Source organism: Salarias fasciatus, chromosome 5, assembly GCF_902148845.1.
Source record: "Salarias fasciatus chromosome 5, fSalaFa1.1, whole genome shotgun sequence".
NCBI lineage: Eukaryota > Metazoa > Chordata > Actinopteri > Blenniiformes > Blenniidae > Salarias > Salarias fasciatus.
Window position 1 is genome coordinate 14,350,415 of NC_043749.1, and position 16,236 is coordinate 14,366,650.

Here is a 16,236-nt window from a genome sequence, read left to right on the forward strand (position 1 = left end):
TTATGTACAACATGTGCACAGATAAATCTCTATTGAAGAATTTTCCAGATGACCTGACTACTCAGTCACCATTATCACTGACCTATAATCAGCAACCGTATTAGCTGGAGCTAATTGCTGGTGACTGAGAGCATTGTAATCATCTCAGCAGTAATTCACAGTGTGTCGTTAAAAGCATATTAAAGCCCTGTGAAGGCAACAGAAATGATTGTAACATCATCAGCTAAGTCTTTTGTAAATAACTGGGTGCTGTGCTGTTTGTTTTAACTCCTGCGTTGCACGTGTGGGAGGTGAATTGAAGCAGGAGGATTGACATCGGTAGCCTATACTGTGCCTCAGAGGAAAACAAAATGAGCGTTGGGAGGGGAAGATGAGGCAGGTGTAGTCATGTGAAGTAAGTGCTGATGAGTGGCAACATGCATGTTCCACAATGTGACACTGTTCATCTGCTTTTAGCCTCCAGAGCTGTGAGTTTATCAAGTGCTAGCCTCAAAACCTGCTAATTCTGTCGGCTCTGTCACACACTTCTTTGAGAATGACACCGAAACAGTGGCCCACGGTTGTATTTGTTGCAATCACAGGCAAGAGTGTAATGTTTAGAAATGTATAGTTTCATGTTCCAGGAGCTGACATGCACAGCAGTAGGGTCTTGGAGCCCAAAAGATTGCAGACCTATTTTCTTCCAAAGCATCAAAGTGAAGCCAAATGCTGATGGTCTCACACACACACACACACACACACACACACACACACACACACACACACACACACACACACACATACATACACACACACACACACACACACACACACACACACACACACACACACACACACACACACACACACACACACAAACACTCGTCAACAAACCAAAGCAGGAGCCTTCAAAATCAAAGTAATGAGCAGGTTAGCAAGTGTGCTCATTTTACAGAAGTGTATTATTAATATTGTGGAAAAGGCTCCCCCTGGTGATTATGTGTTTGTGAGATTCTCTCTCCTCACCTGTACTGCAGTCTGTGTCTGGCTCCACACAGCATAACAACCAATCAAGACCCTTGTTCTGAAATTCATACTTCATTGTTAACAATTGGAACTTCCAGCAGAGTGCATCACTTCACCGGACTGCAGCATGTTATTTAGTTGTCATCCGTTGGCGGTGACAGACACACTCATAATGATGTAAAGTGTAGGCTATACCTGTATGCAGGTTCCTTGCTTAATTTCCAGCCCACGATTTATGTACGTGGGGCTAATGTAGCCCTCAGCAGGGCTCTTCTGGTTGACATTCTGCATCTAATATGTTAGCCATATTAGATGCAGATTAGCTACATTTGTGGGTCGTGTTTTGTAGTTGCGTCAATGATAATGACACATGTGAGCACTGAGAGTGGGGCTAATGTGGTCGTTACTTTTGGTTGACAACTTATAATGATTAAGTTTCTGTTAAGTTTTAATTATTATCCACATGTTTCTGTTCAGGATTCAGTGTTATTGTGTTAACATAACATAAGAGAAGGTAATTTGCAAGCTTTCTTTACGTTTAAAAAGACCACACAGAATTAAAGTGAAAGACAGCTCTAAAGCGGCGGCGGTGTTGGAAAATAAAAATAATTCTGATCGGTCACCTGCTGTAGGTTCTTATGTTGCGTGATTCAGCGATTTTGAGTAGCAGAGACACAACAGTCTCCCTCAAAATGTGGTCCTTCATGCTGGATTCTAGATTAAGATGTCAGACCCATCAGAAAAGGCGCCTGGTGCACGTGTCATGTGGAATACATCCCTCCCCATATACCTCAAGGATTACATCCTATCTGAGACTGAAGGCAGACAACCCCCACCGAGGGCAGGGGTTCATTGCTGCATTTATCATCTCTCTTTCCTGACAGGTCTCCCAGTCTGCTGCTGAAAGACATCCCCACAGTATGATGCTGCCACCACCATGCTTCACCGTAGGACTGGTATTTGTCAAGTAATAAGCAGAGCCTGGTTTCTTCAAGACATGAAACTTGGCATTCAGGCCAAATAGTTCAATCTTGGTGTCAGTAGACCAGAGAATCTTGTTTCTCATTGCATGAGATTCCTTTAGGGGCCTTTTGGCAAACACCAAGAGGGCTTTCATGTGCCTTTCACTGAGGAAAGGCATCCATCTGGCCACTCTGCCATAAAAGCCTGATTGGTGGAGTGCCGTGTAGATGACTGTCCTTCTGGAAGGTTCTCCCATTTCCTCAGAGGAACACTGCAGCTCTTTCAGAGTGACCATGGGGTTCTTGATCACCTCCCTGGCCAAGGCCCTTCTCCCCCAGTTGTTCAGTTTGGACGGGCTTCCAGCTCTAGGGAAGGTCCTGGTGGTCCTCAACTTCTTTCATTTGTAAATGATGGAGGCCACTGTGCTCTTCAGAACCTTAAATGCTGCAGAAATTTTCTCTTCCTCACATCTGTGTTTCAATATAATGCCGTCTCGGAGGTCTACAGACAATGGGCTATATGCACAGCTCCGTTACTTCCTGAAGTTCAGACAGCACCTCTTTTTCCTGTGTTTCATGACAGGATGAACTGATTCATCCAGGTGTGTCTGGCCATTTACTGAGATTTCATTACTGACTCTAAAATCTGTTTGAAATCAACAAAACATTTAACATGCGGAGACGTGCCTCATAAGCACATACCTTTAAAAAACAAAATCATCTTCACTTTCACTTGGAGCCTGCAACCCTTCAGCTGAGGGGTCCAGGTGATAATGGATCTTTTTTTGATCTTCGTCAGTCGACCTGCCTCAGCAGCACCTCTGTCAGCAAGTGGATCCTGTGAAGCTCCGACCCTCAGGCCATCAAAGCACAAACACGCAACCACAACTCAATACAAAGGCACAGAAAAACATAGTTTGGGGTGAAAAAAAACAACAAAAAAATATAAGAGAGAGAGAACAAGATAGAAGAAATGTGAACATACTTGAGTTTTGAATGCAGAAAGGAGAAATCAAGTTCAGCCAAAAGTAAAAAGAAACTGCTTCAAATAAAAAAAACAACACATACGGTGATCTGATGGTTCTCATTATCGAGTGAGATTTAGAAGTGAAGCCATTGACATTTCCCTGATTTCATGTGTATTGTGCCTGGCCTGCCTTCGCCCTCTGAGTGTGATCACAGCTGATTAGACTCAGCTTGTGTCTCAGGTGTGACATTAGCGCTGATTGGACGGCGGTGACAAGACGGACGGATCAGAGAGCTGATGTGACAGGTTCAGGGTTAAGTATAAAGTGCGCTGCAGAAAGCTGCTCATCAATGTCCGCTCCGAGTGCACAAAGTGACAACCAAGCAGAATGACAAGGAACATCCATCCATCTCTATCAGACGGCGTTACGGGGGGACCGGGGCTTATCTCAGTGGGCAGAGAAAGGCGGGGTACATTTAAAAGAGACAGGGACAGCATGCATATTCTAGAAAGGTAAAGGCCAAAGGTCAAGCTGGATTATCTCTATTTGTCAGGGACTGACTGGGACCCAGAAGCAGACACGGGCAGGACGGACGTTTTTAGATCTCAGAGCAGAGGTTCCCAAACAGGAGCAGGCACGGTGTAATCAGAGAACAGGCGAAGAGTCAACAACCAAGGAGCGGCACAAGGAAGTGCAGGATGACTGCATGCAAAGACAAAACAGACCGTCTGTTTACAGGGGAGGCGAAGAAGAGGAGCTGACAGGGGATGGGATTATTGACAACATGAGGCAAAACAAACAGATGGGGAGAGAGGGAAGACATGGACAGAGAATCAGGGAAGAAAAGATAAGAGGGATCCTGACATTAGTGAGGTAACTTCAGGGATTAACCCTTTGTTTTCTGTCCAGTGACGCTGAGTCACTTTCTAGCGGGATAGATCACCATGGTAACTTACGCTGGTTAACCTGTTCCAGAGCAGGTTCCGTTCCGGATAAGAACCGATCGGATGTCTTGGAAAATGGCCGAATGTGGCTGTGCCTTATGTGACATTGTTTCCATGTGGTTCACTTTTACTGTTTCTTTGATTAATAACATGCACTGAATTGAAAAGTTTCTGCAAAGTGAAACTATGGGGCGAACTGTGTGTCAATAAAACACTTATCAAACATAATTCAGTTTAAAAATAGATATGAAGTGTTGATTCTGGTGAGGTACAGGGCTTGGTGATGACTATGAGGGTCTGTTTGTCTGAGGATCATATTGCAAATAAAGATCAATCAATCAATCAATTTTGAAAGGTTACTGATTGAACTGTATTTGCTAATCTATTCATCTATTTATTTTTGATACAGTTAAGTTTTTTTCCAATCTTTTCCAATTGTAAAGCAGTTTGTAGGGATGTGCGATACCACTTTTTTTCAGACCGATACCAAGTAGGAGTACTTCATCCTCAGTACTCACCGATACCGATACTTGCATACCGATACTTTATATACATAAAATTTAAAATAATGCAATGAGATTATTTTTGAAAATGAATTTTATTTCCAATAAAAAGGCAGCCCAGTCACTATGTTTAAGTCCAAAATAAAAGTCTGAAAAATAAAACAAGCAACTCTGAGTTTGCACTTATTTAAATGAAATTAAATGCAAGATAAAACCATTTCTCTGAGTTTTACACTTTACATAAACTAAGGTTTTTAAATGTACTAATCTGAATGATTTTTTATGAACTAAAGTCAAAGATAGAACAACCCCCGAGTTTAAAGAGTTGCTGGTGTTATTTGTGCTGCTCTCGAATCTCTGCTCTTCAGTTTCTCGGTCTTCTGCAGAGTTGCTGCCGGAGTTTTCTTTCTTCCAGCACAACAGCGTCAGACTCTCGTCCACAAGCTTCGCCCTAAGGTGTTTAAACAAATTACTAGTGGTAAATGAACAACATCGCGCACCTCCTTTAGCAATTTTAGCATTGCAGAGTTTGCATTCTGCAAAGCTCGGCTCGTTTTCACTTATATAAAAGAATTTCCACACCGGCGGAGTTTTGGTGAGACGAGCAGCCGTTCTGGATTCATTCCTGTTGTCTCTGCTCTGGATGAGACTCATGGAGAATCAGCCCACTGCAGTGCAGCCCTGCGCCTGTCAGCGACTCCCAGAGAGGAGCTTCTTCCTCTTTCATGTTTGTCGGCAGCTTGCATCCCATTTGGTCGCACTACCGCCAACTGCTGGTGAGGAGGGCTTACGACCTGTGGGGTTTTCTTGCCGTGAGTATCGGCGGCTGGTATCGGTAGCCTTCACGAGTACCCGATACTTTGAAATAAGGACAGTATCGGCCCGATACCGATACCTGGTATCGGTACTCGCACATCCCTAGCAGTTTGAATTGTATGAGGGTCCATTTTTGTGCAACATTTCCCTCTGTGTTTTCTGTTGTTTCACATGAGCTTCCAGCTTGAATTTATATATTTTAACAAACACTACAAACACTAGTACATGCACAATATAACGAGATGACCACACATCACACATTCCCCAACCTTCAGAGAATGACAAAAATTTAATGACAACATAAAATAAACGAGAGAAAATGATCTTGGAGATTTACACTGCAGTGTGAATGATTTGTCACATTCGTTTGGTTCATTTCATTCGTAGTAAAAATAAAAATATATCAGTTCATCAGTGCAGAACAATTTCCGTTTGGAGAAATGAAAGAGAGCAGAAAGAAGACTGAACTTGTCTGCTTTGCCCCTTTATCTCTCATAATCATATTGTTCTAACATTGAAAATAAGCAGCAAACATTAAAAAACAGTACATTTTATTAAACATAACGAACAAACAGTAATTACAAATAACTGAAGTCTGAGCTGCCTGCAGTCACTTTAGTTTCTTATTACAGAGCTTTGTATTTTAATAAAAACCTTGATTTTATTAATTTCTTGAATCTGGTGTGTGAGATACAGTCTTAACTGGGCCCCTTGTATTGAAATGCAATGCTACATCACTTCGTTTCTGAGGTTTTGTGAAGATCTCTGTTCTTTTTAAGCTATGTTTATTTTCTCTTTTTGCAAATCTACTCTGAATAATTATGGGTAAGGTTTTTTGTGAGCTTTATACATAATTTGCAGAATAGTATAATCCGCTTCATCATGACATTTCAATAATTTTAACTGACTGAATAATCAGTTTGTTTGATCTGTATTTTTTTTCTTCCATCTATTCTTCTAATGGCTCTGTTTTGTTTGTCGTATTAGCTTTTCCCGAAACTTCAACACAGTAGGTCAGATATGGGACAATCAGAGAGTTACCTTATATGACATCTGTGTTTTGTCACCAAACACATCCTTCACTTTGTATAATACTGCCAGTGTTTCTGTTATTTTTACTATTGTGTCCTTTATATGTGATTTCCACTTCAATCTCTCATCCGCCATGACACCAGTAACCAACAGGCCGTTTGCTACGGGGTGGTGTCCGGCCAAAAGATTCGTGAATGTATTTAAGGCGCCTGAAGACATTGACTCAGGGTAGTTGTAGTTGCGGGTGGTGTCTTTGTTGCTGTTGCTTGCTTTGGTTCTGCTCTGCTGCTGGGGAAGCCCTGCTCCACTGAAATCCTTCCATGCATCTTTTGACACTTTTGCTCTTTATCATTCGCTGGCACCTGACAATAAAACAAAGTGGACGACTCGACCCTGACTCATCTCCTCTTGCTACTCACCGTTTTCCATCAATCATGCTGTCCTGCTTACAACATCCAAAAACTTAGTCTCCCTCTCTATGTACATTTCTGTACTTTCTATATTAACTGAACGATCAGTGTCCATCCTTCTGTTATTGAATATCATGGAGTGTGTTTTTCCCAGATTAAGTGATTTATTTCATTCTTTTTTTAAATTTATTTTTTAATTAATTTTTTTATTTTTTATTTATTTTATTTATTATTATTTTTTATTCTTCTTTGACCCCATCCAACACCTGTTAAATTACCCCTGGAATAAAATGCAGTGGCATTGTCAGCAAAAAAGAACACATTTGAGCAGCTTGATACAGAAATGACATCATTGATGTTTAAATTAAATAGTTTTGATCCAAGGATTGACCCATGAGCTACACCGTATTTGATATGTTATTGCACTGATTTTACATTATCAGTCAGAACAAACTGCTTCCTATTCTCTAAATAACTACAGATGTATTGATGTGCCTCCCGTCTGATACCGTATTTACAGTGACTGAATGACAGGACTGTATTTTACGAGAGAACTGCATTCTCACCACTCCACCATCAGTCTCCTCTTCAGTCCTCTTTCTTTTTTTGATTTCACACTGCGCTCTTGAAATATCTTGATTTGAAATCTTTTCAGACATTTTTAATGCTGTGCTTTATGCTGAAGGCTTTCCTCTGGCTGGCGGGGCGCTTGCACTGTTGAAGACTTTCTGTAGCACTTCATTCAAAACACCTTTTCTTTTTGTATGGTGCAGTGAGAATATTCACTATTGAGCCGATTGCTCTCCCTCTATAATTACCTTTGTAATATAATTTCAATGTAATTTCTTTTTTCTATTTCTTGATGTCTGTGAAAATAAAACTGAAAAAATGCCCTCGTCCTCGACCAGCCCTCTGTGGCAGCAATCTGAACCCTGTTCATGCCAGATTTTGCATTTTGTGATAATGTAAAGCACAGTAGAAAAAAAACTGCAATTACTTTGCCTCGAAACATTCAGCGACGCTGGGTAGAAAACAGAAATGGTATAGCTGAGGTGACAGACCGGTCGCCCAAAATGAAGTGAGTGCAAAAAGCCTGAGAGAGCACATGGGCCGCTCGGCCCGAACACCTCGGACCTCCAGCACTGTTTTGCAGGCGATGCGTTCAGAGAGCTTCGTGTCAAACCTCAGCAGAGCTTCACTCACACTGAGTCTGTTCTTTTTCCCGCCTCATTTGCCTGCAGAGTTTTTCTGGCGCTCCAGTGTGGAGCGTCACCCTGCCGCTGTGCAATGCATATATTCTCTACTGTAATGGTGTAATGACACTTTCTCCTGCGGCGGCACACTTGCCATCATCGCCACATGTGTGCAGATCTGTATAAGCCTCCGTGAAATCATCTAAATGTGGCTCAGGAGACAAACAAAGCGGCGCCCAAAAATAAACCGACTCGCTCCCGCCCTGCCGTTTTCCTCTTGATGTGCCGCGCCGGGAGCAGAGCCCACCTCCTCGGTTTGCCCCCAGAGGCAACATGAAAGGAAACAAGTGATGAAGAGGAGGCAGGTGATGGACGTCAGACACAGCGAGGTGAAGGTGGAAGTTGGTAATTGAGTTGAGGGGAGTGAAAGGTCACCTGAGAGGACGGGAGTGAAATGCAGTACAGCCACAGACACGTAATGCAGGAGAGTATCTGCCTTTAATGCCCCCTGAGCCGAGAAACAGAAGACAAACAGCTCGTCTGCCATCTGGAATCAAGCTCTCATGACGAAAAGAGTTTGGAAAGAGATGAAAACAAAATAAATCCACCATATACACAAATCCTGTCAAGCTGTATTTTTGTTCTTATTTTGAGTCTTAAAAGATTTCTGGAGGCCACAGTTTTTTTTGTTGGGAAAGTAAATGTGTAGAAATACAGTGGATGGGATTGCTTTTAACCATATTCAAGTTAATACAGATCACACTTGATATGAACATCAAGTTTTGCTTTACTGTTTCATGATCATGGTTATAATCCGTCATGGCTCAGTGTTATTCCCATTATTCAATAACTAGTTCAGAAAAATGCTTTGGGTCTGTCTTGAGAATTTCAAATAGATTTTTAATTGCCTGTGGCCTTTTTTTTTTACTGTAATTGCTTTTTTTTAAATATGAAAACTACAAATAACAAAATAAAAACTGGCCTCAAAAGAGCCCATAACTCATGTATTTCCCCTTTTTGCACAAATAAGGAAACACTAAATGTTGGGAATATTTAGTATTAATACATTTAATACCAATTACTGATAAGTAATCAGCACTAATAATTTGGAACTAAAAAGAAGTGTGTCTGAATTCAAATCAACATTGTGTCAAGGTCAATCCAAATGTCTGTTTGCGTGGAGCTCGTCCTCCCTGCATGATGCGGAGGGTTCGGGATGGTGAGGCCTCCCGCAGTGCAACAACATTTATTTGAGGCTAATTGGCGACTCTGAGTGGCCTGCTGTTGTGTGTCTCTCTCCAGAATGTACCTTACCTTGATCAGATGGCATTAATTCAATGCTCCATGACCCCTAAGTTGGACACCGCTGTTCAGAAGATGAATAGAAGGATTTTGCAGGCTGGGGTTCTCTCAGAGAGGTGATCCACATGTTTCAAGAACAATTTATGCATAAAATTGCCAAGTAAACTCAAAACAGAAGCAATGTAACATTGTGCTATATATTTGTACAAGTGTACTAAATGCACTTCCTTTATGATTATGAGAATTTTCGTCATCTCTGAATTTTGATGGAAAATTTAAAAAGCGTGAAGGAACACTGCTGTGTTGAGCCGATATATTCACCATCATTCTTTAGTGTGTCTCAAGAATTATGATATGAAGCATGAAACATAGCAGGAGTCGGTGTTCATATTTGTAAATGTGACACTGAAAGAGTCAGGGCCTCGCCTAATTCTGCAAAGTGAGAAATCAACTATGAAGTAATGGTCACTGCCGTCACCTGCACAGCCAGAATATCCTGGATTTGATTCCAAGCTTCACAACCTAACACCCATTCACCCTGGTAGAACAAATTATATTAGATTCTCCTAATCATGTAAGCCGGGCTGCAGCCCTTTAAAGCCCTCAGGAGGATAGAGTGATGCAGTACTGCAACAGTGTGTCGCCCTGTCACCTCACGGCGAGATGATTCAGGTTACAGTTCAGTTTCTTTGTTTTCCCTCAGCTTGCATGTCCTTTCTACCATGATTCAAAGATATGTAATGGAGCAGAGTCCAAACTGCCCGCTGTGTGTGAGAATGGAGATGAACTGGAAACGTTAAGTTCTCATATCGACTTGAAGAACTGAGATGCACTTGTGTAACTCAGGAGCAACAGCACCTGCAGGGCGCTCGGTCTGTGCACTATATCTGGAATCCACTCAGTGTGTGTGTGTGTTACTGTAACACAGCCACGGTGCACAGACTTGTGCAAGCCTCAGTAGTGTTCAAAACGGTGAGGAAAGGTCAAGAAAGTGCTGCAGAGACTTATTTTTCCCAGTCGTAACTGTCTTCAAGCGTCTGTACAAATTGCTTGTGAATGTCACGTCATGCAGCAGATTTGACGTCTGGAGGCAAAGATTATAATTTAAACGGCGTCTAATCCTTGCAAAAACGACACGAGATGGGGACGTGCGCTTGAGCCTCAGGCAGGGATACGAGACAGAAATACTGCCGAACGCCTCTGATCCTCCCTCGACCCTGCACCTGTCTTTTTATTGCTTTAGTCAGCATGCTGCTCTTTCACTCATGTGTGCGTGTGTGTGTTGTGTGTGTTTATCACAGACATTGCAAAGACCCAACACTTTTAAAGCTCTTGGCAAAATGTTGTACTATAAGTGTTAGGTTGTGGAGAAAACGGGTTTGTAAATAATTAATCTATGCATGCGTGCACTCATGTGTGCATATGTTTACTTTTTTAATGCAGCCACTGGACAACATGGACTCGACCAATGAATCTTTGTTTGACCAGTTTTTTTACAGTTTATTATCAAAGATGCAACTTTCACAGATGCACAGTTATTAATTAAGTGTTTACATGATCTCAATCAACTTCACCCACTAGGAAATAGGAAATTTCTTACTAGAATCTAATCCCCATAATTCACCGTAACAGAAAAATACTTACGAAGAAAAGAAAGAGGTCAGGTGCAAAAATATATTTTTACTAGTAAATTTGAAGCGCAAAATGCCATTTAATCAGTGCTGTGCAGTTCTGGTCATAATGTGATATTTCTCTGCTCTCACACACACCTGATGCCGTTGATTGGCTCATCACAGAGGTCTGCGGAGGTCCCATGACGAAGCCTTAATTTGAATCGGCGGCGTCTGAGCACGGAGACATCTCCAGCATGCCCAGCAGACCGCACCGGCCCGGCCTGAGAGACCCTAAACCACATCAACGCACAGGTTTGCATCTCATTAGTGAACGCCTCTGTGTGATTATAGAGAGACGGCGACAGAATAATTTAGTAGTGACAAGACTGGATTGTCTGAGAGCTTCAAATGGAAGGAGACCACGTTATGGTAATGTTATAGAGCATTATGTGATTGAAATCCTCTGCCTCGGGGCAGATGGAACTGATTAAGTGAAATGTCAAAGATGCTGAAATGATTCATAAAACATGTAACAAGCTGCTTTACATAAATACCACGGAGACGCAACAGGCCTGAACAGTGCAGAGGTGAAACCAAACACTCGTTCACAGACATCGATGCAGTGTGGGAGAGTCACATCTTCATTTTGATGAATGAAGAAGCATTAATACAGTCAAACAGTCACACAATTTGTAATTGGCTCTGTGGTGTTACAGCCCCAGACGCTAATGTTAGATAAAAATGTGGCGATATATAGCATGATGTGTCTTCTGCTTGAATATCACTTTGATGAGGCTAAATCAAGCATTTCAATGTATTAAAGTCTCATTTGACTGCATTGATGTACAGAGTTGCATGTTGTCGGTGTAGCAATGAAAACTAAAGCAGTTCCTTCTGAACGGTGTTGAAACAGGAGGCTGCATGAATTGAAGCGTCGTCATTGGATAAATACACTTGAGAGTCAAGAAAATAAATTATATTTTGGGCCTGCATGTTTTCTGTTGAAAGTGTTTGTTTTATTGGATCTGGTTGAATGCAGGTCTTTTGTTTTGTTTTGTATTACTTATTTGCTCATAATAAATGAAATGTGTTTAACACTGATAAAAAAGAATGTGATGCTCGGAATGAAGATTTCCATTATAAAGCAAATGTTTGGAAGCGGTGTGAAGGTTGTTTTGGTGTCTGATCGGAGTTGTTGCCTCTGAAAAAAAGAAAAAAAACCAAGGACATGAGTTATCGGCAATCAGCAACAAACAATGCTCTAATCGCACCCGTTCTTCATGGTCTCACACCATTCACATCTTGATTTACGTGAGGCGACTTTATTCCCTGAACAAGTAGCTTTTATTCGACATCCTGGTGAGAAAGAACCACACACATTTACATCGAGGCTGAAGAGGTTTCTAGAATACAGAAAAAGACCTTGTTCACTGTCTTCTATTTCCCACAACAGAAGCATGACTTCATGCATGCATGCAGCGTTCCTTTGGTGAGATGCTGCAGTCAGATATATCCATTTTCATTTGCATGGAAAAGTCTCGTCCATGTCCTTTAGATATCACAACCTGCATTCACTGTGTCTTGGATCTTGGCGATAAATTTGTTTTGTCTACTCGGCATTGTCATTGCAGAAATTGTGGGGTGTTTTTCCTCCCTACAGCTCAGGAAACTTTTATATTTGAGAAAAAAACCCAAGAGTGACGCCCTCACTCCGATATGGGTAGATTTTTCTAATTCAGTCACTGAAGGCAAAAACAGGCAAAGATAATTTTAGTTCCAATCTGCTGAACTGTTGTTGGGTCGCACAGTGTCGCGGTGATTAGCACTTCCACCTCGTAGCAAGAAGATTGAGGATTTCAGTCAGTGTGACATGCAGAGTTTGATTTAAACGAGTTGGAAAGTGGTGGGAAGAACTGGTGTACATGGTCTGAGTGAATGATGAAATAAACTTTAAATAAATCAGTCAATCAATAAGTCAATCACTCAATTTTTGCAGAGCAAATTTTTATATATCAAAACGCAGCACAAAGAGCTCGACTTGTCTGTGGTTGTTGTGTAAAACTGTGTAACTACACTGAACAAGGAGGAACAGTTGGTGCTCAGGTCTCAGGCTGGCCGCGGTGATACGTCACTCCGGGGCTGCTGATCGCCGCAAGTTCAGGTTTTGGTGCCTCTCTGGAATACTTAAAAGGCTCAAGCCTCTCGCTTTCGCCTTTCCCTCTACTGATCTGTGTTTTTAGTAGGCTGCAGTCGCTGCTGCTGTCAGTCTTGACACTGAGTCATTGGAGTCATCAGGATTCAGCAGGTCTCTCTCTCCCTCTCTCCCTCTCTCCCTCTCTCTCTCTCTCTCTCTCTCTCTCTCTCTCTCACTATGTAGTTTTCTGCCTCACACAACTCACATATGTTTGAACGCCTGAGAGAGCATTTTAGTCAGAAACCTGCTCAGCGCGGAGTTCACATCGAGTGTCCGGGACTCTTCTGGTTCCTGGTTTCCTGTACTCTCTTCACAGGTTGAGGATTTAGTGAAGTCCTGAGAGGTGAAGGTGCTTCCATCTGTTCTGATCGCATAGTGTCATTCTGTGTGAAGCTGCTTTGAGGAATGACCTTCTCAGATGAGAATGAAATTACTGAGTGGAAACAGGCTGGAATGCATTGACCAAGGGATTGTATAGTGGTTCTGTTTAACTGAAGTTTTTTCTTTTTTCTTTCTTGCTTTAACTGCAACAATGAATCCTGTTGTTCTCCTGCAGTCATAAAGAAACTGAGGGCCTGGAGCCAAGGCGACCAGGAAGTCGGGCTATTGTACATGGAACCACCCGGTTATCAGTCTGTGCTGGTGTGACGCTGGTTCCCAGAACGCTTCTCGGTCAAACTCTCTTAATATGTCGCTTTATTCACTTTGCCCATATGTGTCTAGATCACACAGACAATGGATGGAATTTTTTTTTTCACCTTTGGTGTTTGAATGGATACGATCACTGTTACTGTTCACACATCTTTAAAGTTACCTTGAGTGTGGACAGGGTCATGACTGTAAACCTGGTTAATACCTAACTGTCCAAACAAAAGATATAATCATATATGCATCGTTGAATCAGCAGGGGGGAGTGGCCAGATGATTCCCATTGAAATATACTAGTTTAAAATTTGTTGTTTGAGACACGAAAAATGTGTGCAATACGTGTTCTTTTTTTAAACCTTCGCTTCAGAACGCAAATGCAGGACATGATATAAACACTGATGTTCAAATCACACCATTTTTTTAAATTGCTGCTTTGGCTAACCCCGTGTATTTCATGATAGAATTTGAGATATTTTTAACTTTTAAATGAAGTCTTTATGGGATGAGATAATGAGGTCGTCACTGGTTCCTATAGATGATCGGAGTCGAGGTGGCTGAGGTGTTCCCTGGTGCAGCTGCTTTCATTTTATTTTATTATATGATCAGGAACATCTGATGGGTTATTTTCATCATAAAGACAGCTTGGTACAGACCGCTGAAGTCTCAGAGTGAGACTCTCTCAGAACACTGACACCGCCTCAGCCGTGATTAACATCTCCATCATGCGATCAATACATCGACTGCTGGTCTGAAAAGTGCTGAATTATTGATCAGCTCTGGGTGGCCACAGGTCACGACACTGTAATTCGCTGACTGTCATTTTCCAAACCGAATTACACGTGAGCCTGGAGTTTCAGGATGAAATATGGCGCGTCGCCATCATATTGACCCCACTGCTGGTTTACAGTATTAGTGTTTCCCCTTCTGCAACCTGCGAGAAATCGATGCGGAAACGTGGCCTGTGTGCATCGGGACACAGCTCATGCAGCGCAGCTCGTGCAGCGACCGCTTTTTTTTAATCCTGTCGCGATGATATCTGCTCTGCTAAATCTACAGCTATCTAATCGTTCGGCCCTCCGTGGCCGGTCTTCCAGGAAGAGGTGTTGATTCAGAGAGCAGCGGCGTCACTTCATCATTTTAAGAGCCTCATGAAATTTTAAAGCAAATCAGTCTCCATTGTTTTTTGCAGGCGGGGGTTTTGTTCAGCTCAGCGGCTAATGAGACATTTCGAGGACGCATTGTGAAAAATGTTGTGACATTTGGAGCTTTGACAGGATCACAGTGTCTGGTTTCAGGTGCTGACATTGACTGGCAGTGGATTTCATTTCTACCTTATTCAGAAAAGGAGGCAGTCATTTATCTTTCACTTTCCAGTTTTATTGTCGGGTTTATATCGTCTTTAGCTGTGTGTCTTGCCCTTTGTCTTGTGTTCCTCTCTTTGCCTTCTTTGGTTGTTTTTGTTTCTACATTATGTGTCTCTAAATCCACTTTTTTGCTGTATTTATTGGTGCGATAACCATCCGAAGGGTTCACATGCAGTAATTGCTCCTCTGCATAGCCACTCGTTATTTTAACAGACTGACTCTGCCTTTGCTTCGCTGAATTCAGATTTTTGGGAAAGAAGACACGGTGTTTTATCTCTCAGCTCCACTGTTTGTTGTGTCTTCTTCACCTGTCAAATCTCGAATCTCTGCAAATAAAAAACAAAGCCTTTCTCTCCATGGATGTTGGGCATCGCAGGATTTCAACAGGCAAAACAGATGGCGCTTTTAATTATAAAGCAGCACACACCGTCCCCATTCGACGGAAACGCATGTAGAACTCGACAGTGGTCTTTCATTTAAGACTTCATAGATTTGTTTTAATACTGTTTCTGGGTGTTTTCAGAAAAAGAGGGACTCATGGTGAGTTTTTTAATGAGGAGCTCAATACAGCACCCGCTGTTCGACAGAAATCGTCTTTCATGACGTTCACACTGTGTTCATTAGGGTACAAATGGAACTAGTGTTGAACAACCTTTAAAAAGACCAATTGCTTTACAGTCGTGTTGAACTGTAATAGGAAATGTTTTGTTCGAAAGATAACTTGAGCATAGAATTTGCAGCGTGTTCACACTTGATAACTTTGGTATTTTAAAAGTACACTCATATCATATTTGTAACTTATAAAAGTCACTTGAATTAAACCTGGATCTGAGGGGTTAAAAAAAAAAAAACTTGGGCTCACATTGATGCTCTGAGCCCATTACTGAAGAATGTGGACTTCAGAGTTTCAGATATTTGACTCCTGATGTCCAGTAAAAGTCTCGGGCTGCAGCCCTGAAGGTTTTACAGAGGCAGAAAATGCAGTTAACATCATATCAGTATGATTCCAAACACGCTGCGGCTTTCGCTGGATGTTAAATTATAACTCAAGAAGCAACAGAAAAACTTTTAAAGTCTTCAGAGACATTTCTTTGTTGGGGATTTCCAGGTTTATTTTTCAGAGGAGTGTTGGCCTCACTTTAGTTTCAGCCTGTGTTCGTCTGTTTTCTCCATCTGCCGTCTCTGTAACCGCTCCTCTTCTTCATTCTGTAAATCTGTCTTCAAAACAACCACTTTTAATATATTTAATCAGACATTTGAGTAATTCAAAGCATTTCAGCTG